Source organism: Hyperolius riggenbachi, chromosome 11 (assembly GCF_040937935.1).
Source record: "Hyperolius riggenbachi isolate aHypRig1 chromosome 11, aHypRig1.pri, whole genome shotgun sequence".
Classification (NCBI taxonomy): Eukaryota; Metazoa; Chordata; class Amphibia; order Anura; family Hyperoliidae; genus Hyperolius; species Hyperolius riggenbachi.
In genome coordinates this window covers 116,390,891-116,404,844 of record NC_090656.1, presented here as the reverse complement: position 1 = coordinate 116,404,844, position 13,954 = coordinate 116,390,891, and the positions used below count along the sequence as shown (strand labels likewise).

Genomic DNA, 13,954 nt, shown 5'->3' with positions numbered 1-13,954 from the left:
GGCGCAAACTACGGAGTTAGGTGGTTTGCACCCACACGGCTCCGCACGGTGCGCCGGTAATAATGCGTGGTGCAACGATAACGTCGCACCCACTGCCCTGTGAATGTCACACTTGTTGTACTGAAAATGGCGCACTGGGTGCCCTCGAAACGGCGAATCAATGCATCGCTTCAGGGGCACCCTATGCACCGTTGTCAACGTTATTGTCGCACCGCGCACTATTACCGGGATGTGTGCGCTGTGAACGGTGCTGTTCGCGATGCAGCTTTGCACAGCTGCGCGCAAAGCTACTTTTGGGGCACTAAGGCCTCGATTCATCATTATCTTTGCGATAACTTTTTCCAGTTCGTTAAATTAGCGAATTCAAAGTTTATCGATTTCAAGTTGCATTTATCAAGGTTTTTCTGCATTCGGCATGAATTCGATAAAATATCGATAACAATGCGGTAACCATTCGGTAATTTGTCGCTATTTCCATTTTACAGCGGTAATTTAACACAAGACCATAAGATTCCTGTGCAATTGTGGGTAAAAAGGCAGTCCTTTGAAACCACGTAGCAATTTTCTGAATAGGGCTTAAAGGACTTACGAGGCGAAAAAACGTAATTTTGGTCTTTACCTGTTTACTATGTGAATCCATAGGTGTGTTACAATGCGTCCTCCGTTGCATTCCGCCTCAAAAGTATCTTTTATATTCCCCCCAGGCTACGACCCGACCCCACAGAACGGGTCGTCTCCTATGCCACATTCAAGATGGCCGCCGCAAAGATCCGCGGCTGCGCAGTACGCATGGCGGAGACTGCAGCTGCGCAGCTCTCCGCCCTCGCTGTGAGCGCGCCCGCTGTCACAGTAGGATGACGCTAACAGCGAGTACGCGGCTGAGCGAGGGTGGAGAGCTGCGCAGCCGCACTCTCCGCCATGCGTACTGCGCAGCCGTGGATCTTTGCGGCGGCCATCTTGAATGTGGCATAGGAGACGACCCGTGCTGTGGGGTCGGGTCGTAGCCTGGGGGGAATATAAAAGATAGTTTTGAGGCGGAATGCAACGGAAAGCCTAAGGAGCGAGGGACGCTGAACGAGCTCTAGAAGTTTTTATATGCGCATTGATGCTGGAAATTTGTGAGTGCACTTCTTTTTAATACTTTTTAATAAAAAACGGTTTTACACTATGCTGGTCCCTGTTTGAGTCCTAGGGACACTGCTGCTGAAGGAGGATCATTGAAAGTATCTATGAAGCGCTATTGCTGGTCTGTGCTGGGTCAGCCATGAAGTCTGGTGAGAGGCTTTATTGAGTGTCTGGTGGAGGGGCACGTGGTGTCTCGTAACCTCTGGGAGCACTGGTGCTTACTTTAGCCATATCACTAACCAACAGTATTACACTATTGCGGTTTTCTCTGTCTTATTATGCCCCCATGATTTGAGGACACAGGAAGATCTAGAACACATCTGGGAGATTCGTTGAATTACTGGCTGGGCCAGGAGCGCTATGAGCTGTTCCTGAAAAGGCAGCTTAAAATCTGGTGAGCGTTTACTGATCATTATGTCACAGGAAGACTGATTGCATCCTATGAGAGTCTGGAGATAGCTGGCATATGGACTTTATTCTGGGACTTTTTTATTGAGTGAACTGTAAAAGTCATAAGGGACCCATCTCTGGCTATATTTTTTGTAGAGCACCCTGGTTTATTTACACAATTAACACTGATTACTAATTATTTAGTAATCAGTGGGGAAAGACTCCAATCCCCCAGGCTGCAGTCTTCCATATGTAGATAAGGCCACTAGAGCAGAGGCGTATCTGGGTAAAATGGCGCCTATGGAAAACACTGATATTGCGCCCCCCCCCCCCCTCCAGAGCCTCCTTCCCATGTAACAGGAGCATTTTTTCTCACCCTCATACGACGAGTAACCCCTTCACACAATAAAACACAAACATACACAAAATCAAGGCGATCCTTCCACAGATCTTCCAGCGCCCAAGATACTACTGATGTGCTTCCAAATAGCCCAGTTGTTCGTAATATTAATTTTGATTACGTCTTGCTGGTTGCAGCCGAAGGGGGGGGGGGATGTTAACTTACCCATGTCGCCACCCATAGCTCATGCGATCCACGTTGCATTCACTAGCGTTACACGTCATTCTATTGCTTCCTTTTCTAACCCAGAAGGAGGAAGCATTGGAGTGACATGGAACGCGAGCGGGTAAGTTTACCCCACTCTGCTGCGGCCAGCAAGATGTAATCAAAATGATGATTAAAGATAGCAGGGCTATTCAGAAGCCCATCACTAATCTCATTGTATAGATTCCCCCCCCCCCCCCCCCCCCCAGTATAGGAAGTCAAATGCATCTCATAGCCAGCATAGGAAATCAAGTAGGTCTTATAGTATAGATCCCACCCAAGGAGAAGGAAAAAGTCAAATGTGTGTCCCATAGTAAAGATACAGCTTTCTCCCAGATATAAAGTAAAAGGCAAGCCCTTTTGCCGTGCCTGCCCCCTCCTCCCTGCTGTGTTGTCTGTCACCCCAAGTCACTTAACAGACCTCCTGCCATGCCTGCCCCCTCGTCTCCCATGCTGTGCTATCCGTTACATGTCTGATCGTCTGCTGCCCGCTCCCCTCCTCTGCCGCATTCTGCTCCTTCTGTGCTCACGTTATACCTGCCCCCTCCATTGCGGTTTTCTCTGTCTTATTATGCCCCCATGATTTGAGGACACAGGAAGATCTAGAACACATCTGGGAGATTCGTTGAATTACTGGCTGGGCCAGGAGCGCTATGAGCTGTTCCTGAAAAGGCAGCTTAAAATCTGGTGAGCGTTTACTGATCATTATGTCACAGGAAGACTGATTGCATCCTATGAGAGTCTGGAGATAGCTGGCATATGGACTTTATTCTGGGACTTTTTTATTGAGTGAACTGTAAAAGTCATAAGGGACCCATCTCTGGCTATATTTTTTGTAGAGCACCCTGGTTTATTTACACAATTAACACTGATTACTAATTATTTAGTAATCAGTGGGGAAAGACTCCAATCCCCCAGGCTGCAGTCTTCCATATGTAGATAAGGCCACTAGAGCAGAGGCGTATCTGGGTAAAATGGCGCCTATGGAAAACACTGATATTGCGCCCCCCCTCCAGAGCCTCCTTCCCATGTAACAGGAGCATTTTTTCTCACCCTCATACGACGAGTAACCCCTTCACACAATAAAACACAAACATACACAAAATCAAGGCGATCCTTCCACAGATCTTCCAGCGCCCAAGATACTACTGATGTGCTTCCAAATAGCCCAGTTGTTCGTAATATTAATTTTGATTACGTCTTGCTGGTTGCAGCCGAAAGGGGGGGGGATGTTAACTTACCCATGTCGCCACCCATAGCTCATGCGATCCACGTTGCATTCACTAGCGTTACACGTCATTCTATTGCTTCCTTTTCTAACCCAGAAGGAGGAAGCATTGGAGTGACATGGAACGCGAGCGGGTAAGTTTACCCCACTCTGCTGCGGCCAGCAAGATGTAATCAAAATGATGATTAAAGATAGCAGGGCTATTCAGAAGCCCATCACTAATCTCATTGTATAGATCCCCCCCCCCCCCCCCCAGTATAGGAAGTCAAATGCATCTCATAGCCAGCATAGGAAATCAAGTAGGTCTTATAGTATAGATCCCACCCAAGGAGAAGGAAAAAGTCAAATGTGTGTCCCATAGTAAAGATACAGCTTTCTCCCAGATATAAAGTAAAAGGCAAGCCCTTTTGCCGTGCCTGCCCCCTCCTCCCTGCTGTGTTGTCTGTCACCCCAAGTCACTTAACAGACCTCCTGCCATGCCTGCCCCCTCGTCTCCCATGCTGTGCTATCCGTTACATGTCTGATCGTCTGCTGCCCGCTCCCCTCCTCTGCCGCATTCTGCTCCTTCTGTGCTCACGTTATACCTGCCCCCTCCTTCCTACTGCATCCTCCATCACCCGAACCCATTCACAGACCTCAAATCATCAGCGCGACCAAGAGACAGAATAGCGGCTTACAGCTCCCAATGACTGCGGGTGCGTTTCAAATGCAGGAAGTGACGTCATTAGTCAGTCACTTCCTGCATTTGAAGCTCACACGCGGTCACTGTGAGCCGAGAGCCGCTATTCTGTCTCTAGGTTGCGCTGATGATTTGAGGAGGTCTCAGGTCTGTTAATGAGTTGGGGTGAGGGAGGACGCAAGGAGGAGGGGGGCAGGCATAACGCGAGCGTGGCTGGAGCAGTATGGCGGAGGAGGGGGATAGGCAGCAGCCGGTCAGACATGGAATGGACAGTGCAGCATGGGAGAGGAGGGAGCAGGCGTGGTGTCCATGGAACAGCTGCGTCCATGGCACTAGCCATGCCTGCACCCCTCTAAATATGCCACTGCACTAGTTAGGGACCACTTATAAATGCTTGCACTGCTTGGCTGTCCCCTCATTCACATGACAATTACTATATGATGAGCCACAGCACCCAAAAACATGACCTCCCTGGCCTCCCCAAAAATCTGAACTATTGTTCAATTGCAGAGAGGGAGGCAGGGCTGAGTGAACCACCTTCTCAGGGGCTGAAGTTTAGTATATAGTAATGCTTACATGACAATGTTGTCTAAATGATATAACACATGCAAGTGGCCCTTTTTTGAGAAATGAAGACAACTACAGCTGTTTGAATAACAACATGGTCCTGTAGTGTCTATCACTGAAGGGGGGTTTAGTACTATTAGTCAGTTCTTGCTCTCTATTCATCCAACACTCTCTGTCAGTCCACTTTTTACCCAACTAGCACTCTTCTTGTCTCCCACCCACCCAGTACCCTAAATCATTCCTCATTCTATCCAACTTACCCATCCATCCACCACACCATCATTCTTTACCACAACCTAACACCATGTAACCCCTCACTCTATCACACCCACCATTCTGTCATGCCTCGCTCTCACTCATCCACCGAGGGCTCTGTCGTTCCTCACTCTCACTGTCCATCACCCAACCAACACCAGCCTTCAATGACTACTCACGTGCCCTCCACAGCCAATAAACCCTTCCTTTCTCTACCATTTCCAATTACCCCAGTCGGCTCAAGCTCTCTCCACAGCACTTGCAGCCTGCACTACTGAGCTCTCCCTGACTACCCAGCACCACCAGTCAGCATACCTCCCAACTTTTTGAGATGAAAAAGAGGGACACTTAAGCTATACCCCTGTCACACCACCGATCATGCCCACATCGCACCTCTAGTCAGGCGTACCATAAAGTTTCCATAAGAAAAATATGTTGTTTTATAATTCAAACCACACTGATCCTTTCTATCCTGGTTCATTTTCCTTCATATTAACATTTTAAAATTAGTAATATATCAATTTAAAGGATGGAAATAAAGTTTGCAATCAAACATTTTTTTAGTAAATAAATATATTTACATAGAAAGAGGAACAGAGGGACAGGGCTCCCAAAGTTGGGAGCTATGAGTCAGTACTCATTGCCTCCTGACCCACCCATTGTTCACGTTTACTTATCCTGAGGAGGAGAGGAAACAGTGGAGGTTCTGTGACTTAATGGGGTAATCTGTGTGACATGACTGAGTGATGTGTGTTGTTTGAGCCATCTGGACTGGTGCAGGTTGTTAAATTTTCAGTTAATCGGCTGACCAACTCTATTGCTGTGCTGAGCTGAGCTGCTGTTTGTGTACTGCTGCTGAGACTTAGAAGAGGTGCTGAAACTGCCTGTAGAGGGGAGGGTGATGTATATGTTGTCTGGCTCTGCAAGGCCCTGTGTCACACCTAGCAGAAACAAAAACTACATACTTAATAGGATTCCAATGTAATTAATGTAAACTTCTGTAATTGCACTTACTATTGAATTTCAAGTGCAAGACAATGGGGGAAATTGTCTTTTGTCTGGCCCAGCTGTGTTTGCCTACATGCAATCATAGTTAAGTTTAGGTATTATTAAAAAGTACCCAAGCCGAAGCTCGGTTACAAAATTAGATACTTACCTAAAGAGAGGGAATCCTCAGGATCCTGTTGAGGCTTCCCTCCCAGCCGATTTGCTCCCTGTCGGTGAGCGTGGCCCCCATAAGATTAGCGACAATGCATTGTCGCTAATCCTATTGGGGCCGTGCAGCTCTCCTTCCTACAGCGTGGCCGCTCAATAGCCGACCCAGCCCGCGTGCGCATGTAAAATAGCGCCTCTAGCCATTTTGTCACTCCAGGTGAGAAAGCCTGTAACACTTCCCTCCTGGGAAATAATTGTAATGCAGCAAGAAATAATCATAATATAGCAATGTTTCACCAGAAAATAATCGTAATGTGGCAATGTTTCACCAGAAAATAATCATAATGCAGCAATGTTTCACCCAAAAATAATCGTAATGTGGCAATGTTTCACTAAAAAATAATCCTAATGTGGCAATGGTTCACCAGAAAATAATCATAATGCAGCAATGTTTCACCAGAAAATAATCGTAACGCAGCAATGTTTCACCAGAAAATAATTGTAATGTGACCAAGAAAGTGGAAGAGTGTTACAACATAGAGGAGGTACATTTTTTTTTTACACCTTGGACCTTTAGTAATGCAGATTAATTTCTACTGTGTGTCACTGTCTTTGTTCTTGGCACTAGAGGGGGTAGGGGGATGCAGGGGGGCATCTCCTGGCCAGCTTCACAAGTCAGGAGCTCAGCAGAATCCAGCCCAGAATCTAAAGCAAGGCTTGACTGGTGAGGGGTGGGATTAGGGGACGCAGCTACACACAGTTAACACTCTGCCTGTGGCTGCTTAGAGGAGTTGAGGCATGGAGCAGAGCTTTCCCCCTGCCTATTGGCCGGCGGGTGCCAGGAGGCGGAGGAGAGATGTACCATATTTTTCGCCGTATAAGACGCACTTTTTCTCCCCCAAAAATGGGGTGAAAAAGTCCCTGCATCTTATATGGCAAAGGCAGGTAATCCCCGACTTCCGAACACCCGCCAATACGAACCGCCGCTACGTCGGGGATTCCCTTCCTGTTTCCCCCCTGTGCCTGGCTCCCCCGCTGTGTGTTTATCCTACCTACCCCCGCTTACGTGTCTAAGCCCCACCGCTTATGTCGCCGGGTCCCCCCTATGTAAGAAGCGGCAGCAGGCAGCAGCTTACCTCCCCCATCTTGCCCGCGGCGATTGAAGACATCCGGCTCCTGTGTGCGACTTTCTCTAGTGCCGGCTTCTAATGACGCGTCATCAATTACGCGTCATTAGAAGCCGGCACTAGAGGAAGCCGCACACAGGAGCCGAATGTCTTCAATCACCGCGGGCAAGATAGAGGAGGTAAGCTGCTGCCCGCTGCTGCTTCTTACACAGGGGGGACCCGACGACATAAGCAGGGGGGCATAGACACGTAAGCGGGTGGGTGGGGGGGTAGGATAAACACACAGCAGGGAGCCAGGCCCGGCAGGGAAACATGGGGGGGGGACCACAGGGCACAGGGGGGGCGACCAGAGGACACAGGGGGGCAGACCAGAGGGCACAGGGGGCGACCACAAGGCACAGAGGGGACCAGAGGACACAGGGGGGCAACCACAGGGTACAGGGGGGACCAGAGGACACAGGGGGAAGATCACAGACCAAAGGGGGGAGACCAGAGGACACAGGGGGCAGACCAGAGGACACAGGGGGGCAGACCAGAGGGCACAGGGGGCAGACCAGAGGGCACGGGGGGAAACCACAGGGCACAGGGGGGAGACCACAGAACACAGGGGGGAGACCACAGGACACAGGGTAGGAGACCAGAGGACACTTGGGGTAGACAGGGGGAGATAAGAGGACACATGAGGTACACAGGAGGACACCATTTGGGGGAGGACATGTACAAGATGCTCCTGAAATATGGACGCACCAGGTTTAGTTTATATTTTTTCCCCCTGTTTCTTGCCCTCTAAACCTGGGTGCGTCTTATATTCCAGAGCATCTTATACGGCAAAAAATACGGTAAGTGTCCTTACACTGTGCATGCTCACATACAAGGAAGCTGGCTGCCACTGCTGACAAGAGGTTTGTACACGGGAACAAAAATGTATTACATGGTAGTAGCGGCGGGTGGCTGCAGATGCGTCTTTTGATCGGAACGGCGCTCGAGTCAACCCACTGTACTGCCTATAGCAAGAAACGCCCCTGGGGCTCTGTGGTACTGCGCATGCACGGACTGGCTTGCGCTGCTCCACTTCAGGAAGAAGAGCTGCGTGGGGCCGCACTCAGCAATAGGGGGCTTTAGATCAGAAAGGGAAGCCTCAACAGGATCCTGAGGCTTCCATCCCTTAAAGTGGATCTGAGATGAACTTTGACTCATTGCATAATTGTGTTCCTTACATATAGTTTATAGGGCATTCCTCAAGCCAAATACTTTTTTTTTTTGTTTTAATACTCTAATTCCCTATAAACTAAACAAGCCTCGCCCACAGCTTCTCCAAAATGCCAAGGCACTCAGACCCATGTAGCAAGGGCTTATGGGAGCTCAGTCTGGGCAGGAGGAGGAGGAGGGTACTAGCCAGTGATTTCAAAGGCAGAGGGGAGGAGGGAGGAGGAGGAGGGAATGAGCAGAGGGCTGGAGATGCAGTTGCAGATTACCTGTGTAATGATGACAAACAGAACATGGCCGCTCTCATTGTATCACAGGAATAATTATATAATCTCAACTTTAGATAAGATATATAGACAAGTTACTTGTTATAGTTAATTTTTCATTTTTCATTTCGGATCCGCTTTAAAGAGGAGCTGTTAGGTATAGGGTCTCAGAGACAAAATATCAGTAGCTAAATACTGTCTGTACTTACATTACATATGCATTTCACTGTCCACGTTTGGATTTCATAGAATTTTTATATAGTATATGCAGAGAATGATGCTCCTGACAGCTCATGGCAGGTTCCATGTTTGTCTGTCTTGTCTGAAGCCAATTGTGATGTCATATCCTCCCTTACCCTGCATCCTGATTAATTATACATTAGCCCTCCCAAGTCCCAGCCCTCAGACACTCCTACCAGTCTCTGGTCTTATGCTCGGTACACAAGATGCGTTTTCCCGCTCGATCCGCGGGTCAATCAGGATCGATTCGATTATTTCCAACATGTTAATTATGCCAAATCGACGGCAGGAACGATCGAAATCCGAATCGAGCATGTTGGAAATAATCTAATCGACCCGTGGATCGAGCGGGAAAACGCATCGTGTGTATTAGGCACTCAGCTGGGAGCGATCATGTCTGGGTTGCGTTCGATCTCGCTGTCAGTTGGGTTGGAGGGAGCTGGGTGGGGTGGGGGGTTGGTGCCGCCGATCGCGGGTGTTACTCGCGGGGGGGCGGGTTGGGGGGTTTGGGTGCCGCCGATCGCGGGCGGGTGTCACTCGCGGGGGGGGGGTAGGATTTGGGGGGGTTGCCGCAGGCAGCCTGCAGCTGACACTCGGGGTGTCTGGATGGGGAGGGAAGGAGAGAGGGACCAGCCAATGAGGCTGCAGCAGGGCTAGATAGGGAAATGAAGGGGTGGTGCAGGGAGGGCAGTAGAGAGGAAGTAAGACCTTCCCATACTGCTTTGCAGGCTGACTGCGGCTTTTTCAGTCTGATGCGTCCTCCTAAACAGCCTGGAGATAAGGAAGGCTGCTATTCAGCCCACAATAAAGTAAGAGAGTTTTTTAACTTCAGTATTGATATTTGGCTTCCTTCCACACTGTTTAACACAGGGGAACATAGATCAAAATTACTTGTTTTTGCCTGACAGTTACTCTTTAAGGTACATGTCCGATTTTGATCCCGAGCTTCGGCTCTGGATCACTTTAAGAAATGCAACTATACTATTGGCAAAGGTCATAATTTATGCACTTTCTCTGTGATTTTGCAATTTTGACACCCTAACGACTCTGTGTTAAAGTGGTCACTAACCATACAATTTTACGAAAAATTATCATATCAAATCAATCAGAAATTATTGTTTGGGACAACTAATGGACAAAGCTGCATATATTTGTACCCCTAGGCCAATTATACTGTGCCTCCCATTTCTTGCGCAGCAAGGCCCCACCTATTCCATGTACAGCCCCCTCCTCCATGCATATCATCCCTGTTCAGGAGCCCCTTTCTTTAATGAACAGCTCCCTTGAGCATCAGTTTCCCTTTTTCATGTGTTCCTCACCATTTCAGCTTCGTCTTTCATATGTAGCAACCCCTATTTCATGTCCATGTGGTGCCCGTTGCCGGGCACTCTCTGCGCATGTGCGTGACGTCATGAGTGACGTCACGCTCATGCGCAGAGAGTGCGCAGCAACAGGAGCGCGATCTAGGACGCGCTCCGCCGGGCAGCGCAGGCGTACTACTCCGGGTCATTGCGACCCGGAAGTAGTAAGAGGCCCAGAGAGGTTCGCCAGGCGAACTGTTCGGCCCAACACTACAGAAATCCAGACAAAAATGTTATAACCAATCCGATCAGATTAATGAAATTAAACACATTTTCAGATCGATCCTGACAATCTGAATGTATTGGTTAGGAGATTTTTGTCCAATGGTGGTCCCAAATGATAATTTCCGATCGTTCATATGAAGTGTTGGTCGTAAACAACCATTTAGCAAATTGTATCGTTAATGGCCACCGTAAGGGGTATTAAGGCTGGTTTCACAGTGGGACGTTAAAGTCCCACGTTACAGCAGCCAGTAACGCAGCCTAACTCACAGCACTGTAAAATCAATGTGCTGTTCACAGTGCACACCTTGCGTTACATAGTAACGCAGCACGTTTAAACAAAGTGCTGCATGCTGTACGTTATACTTGGCTAAGCCACGTTAGACTGTCTGCACATGCTCAGTAATGTTGGAGGAGGAGGTCTCCCCTCCTCCTCCGCGGCCAGCCACATGGCTAATTAATATTCACTGCACTGTGGTGACTCCTGGTGGGACTGTAGTGTTGTCCGGATCATCAACGAATCATTCATTTGATCCGGATCTTTTTTGTGAGTCGAATCATCCGGATCATCACAATGAAAGATTCTGTTCACAGTGGATGTCTGTCTGGAAGAAACAGGAACATACAGAATGTACATTGCAAGGAAAGTCCTGTCCTGCTAGTCATTTCACCCAGTCTGCTTCCCTAGTAAAATGATTCAAATGATTCAGTTCAAAGATCCGGATCTTTTCAATGATCCGATTCAAATGATCCGAATCCTTAAAAAGATCCGGACTTCCTATCACTAACCTGGAGCGGCTGCTTTGAGAGCCGCATAACGCGGCTCAATCTGACGCCCAACTTCAACACCACCATGTGTTGCGTTAGGGGCACGTTATGCGACCATAACGTCCCCTAAAGCTCAACGTCTTGGTGGGAAAGTAGCCTAAGAGTTCCAGTAATGTGCTGTGAGCTTAGGCCATAAAGTGTGTGCTGACATGCGCATCCTCACAAGTTTGCTTCAGACAGCAAAAAGTCTAGAACCTGCCCAGAGAGGAACCCGATGTGTAACCCACTGTGTACAGCCACAAATTATTTACCTGTCAAGATAAGGTGGCATCACATGATACAATAATATGATTCAATTTTATGGCAATTTGATAAAAAAAAACTTTTGTACAGAAAAATTGAATTTTTTTTTTATTTGTTTGATTTAATTTCCCGATTTTTTTCAATGTAAGTCGGGCAGGAGTGATTAATTTTGTTAATCAATTTTTTATGAAGATTGAATGGTGTAGGAAGACTCTCAATTCTTAATGTTTAGACGCAAACATTTTTTTCAGGGTTTGCAATCTTTCTTTTCATAATTGGGGAAAAATTCAACATGAGTGTGTGGTTCATTGGTCAGAGTTTTAAAATGTTCCAGTCAATCAAAACAATTGATTGTAATTCTTCAAGCTGGGAACACAGGTAGCAGAACTGCTAGTGTTGCAGAAAACACAGCGTTTTTGCCTGCAATGATAATCCATGCACCGCATCAAAAAATGGATATAAAAAACGCATATGTGTTTTGTATAAGTTTTATAACTTTTTAAAAACGCTGGTTTTGTTGCATATTTTTCAAAAACGCATAAAAAATGCACATAATGAAAGTCAATGGAAACGCAATGTAATGCGTTTTGTATGCGTTTTTATCATCATTTCTTTTTTAAAAAAATAGTTTTCTGATGTATTTCTGCTTCCTGTTGTCTTCCTAGTGATTTGCATAAAATGTAATAGAAAAATGCATGGAAAACCCATACAAAACGCATATGCGCAAAAGCGATCCGCAAACGCATTAAACGCATGCAAAACGCAAAAAAATGCATATGCAGAAATGCACAAAAAAATGTACTACTGATGCAAAAACGGTCATGACAGAAAACGCGACCTTTCACGCACTGACAAGTGTGCACCCAGCCTCAGTAGAAACGAAATAAGAAAAAATGTTATGGTGCATGGCTACCTTTATACTGATCCTACACTATGCAATGTATGGTAAGGCTCACCACTCACCATGCAGTATTGGTTGTACAGATTTACCAAATCTATGTAGTATAAGGCCCAATAGATTAAATGTACTTTCAAAGAATTTGATAAGCTCTTATAATAAATGAAAGTGGCAAGATTGAACAACCAAGATTGTATGGTGTGTGCAAGGCCAAATTTATACTTTTTTTTAGCACCTGGGCCAAGTATGTTGTGGCTCCTGTTCCAAGTGCAGCAGTACTCCTCCCATTCCATGTGCAGCCTCCTTTCCCATGTGTAACATCCATATACTACAGCCCCTCTCTTTCACGTTAGGCATCAGGTTCCATTTTTCATGTGTTGCTCCCCATTTGCAGCCTTTTCTTAGGGTTAGGCACCACAAGGGGGGAGTCTTAGGGTTAGGCACCACCGTGGTGGGGGGTGGGGATTAGGGTTAAGCACCACCGGGAGAGAGTTTTAAGGTTAGGCACCACCAGGGGAGGCTTCTATGTGAGAGTAAGGTTAGGTTAAGCTATAGTAAAATGTGTGTAAATATTACAGATATTCTACTATGGAAAATCAGTAGTAGAATATTGCTATTCTCAGTGCCATTCTACTACCGGCAAACCCTGCGCCTTTTTTCCAGGCACCTAATGTACCACTGAACACCTTTCGGTTGCAATTTGACGAATTTAACGTAACCCCACACTTGTTAGTGTGTACAGTAAAAAGAAAACAAGGTATCACACAACCACCATAAGAGCTTCAATTTATTCAATAGCATTAAAAAATTGAAGTTGCAGGCATCACAACCACACGCATAGGTCGACCCCTAAACTGGTTTGTTAGTTTCCTCACCCATACCAGTTAAAAGTTCATGTTTGCTTTATTCCATCTGTTAGTCTACTATACTAGCAAGTATTGCAGAATAATGATGGAATAAAATAAACATGCACTTTAAACTGGTGTGCTAACCTAATCTGGACTATATTACATTTGGTAGTACAGCTGACCGCCTTGGTTATGCACCCAGGTAACCATTACAAAAGGTGTGCCACTTTGACCGACCTACCTGCATGCATGTGGTTGTGATGGAATCAATTGAAAAGGGCGCCTGAGCCATCTGTATTCCAGGGCTTTAGAAGCTTCATCTAGCGAACGGCACATGAAGGATTTAGAGTTGTGCTGAAAAGATAAGGCGAAGGGAAATTTCCATCTGTACCTAGATGAGGCCACTGTAGCTGGACGAAGTTGTCGCCTTTTAGCCATTGTAGTCGAAGCTAGATCTGGATAGATTTGCACAGATTCTGGTACCCCCAGCAATGTAGTAAGGTTTCTAGATGCAACAAGAACAAGGTCTCTGGTGTCCTCATGTTAAAACTTCAGGACTATGTCCCTCGGTAACTCAGGGTTCCTAGGCTTGCCCAGGGCCCGGTGAATGTGGATCATGCGAAATACAGCAGGATCTACCTGTGGGAGAAGGGCAGCAAACAGGTTGAGAGTCGCGGGCTGAAGATCTGTGATTGATTTGGGGAGACCACGT

At 46.9% G+C, this 13,954-nt stretch overlaps 1 protein-coding gene across 1 annotated transcript in view; it reads right to left on the bottom strand.

Moving 5' to 3' along the window:
• The window catches only part of LOC137537853 (mucin-2-like), a 508,651-nt gene that overhangs the window by 197,868 nt on the left and 296,829 nt on the right, over positions 1-13,954 (bottom strand). The window lies entirely within an intron of this gene.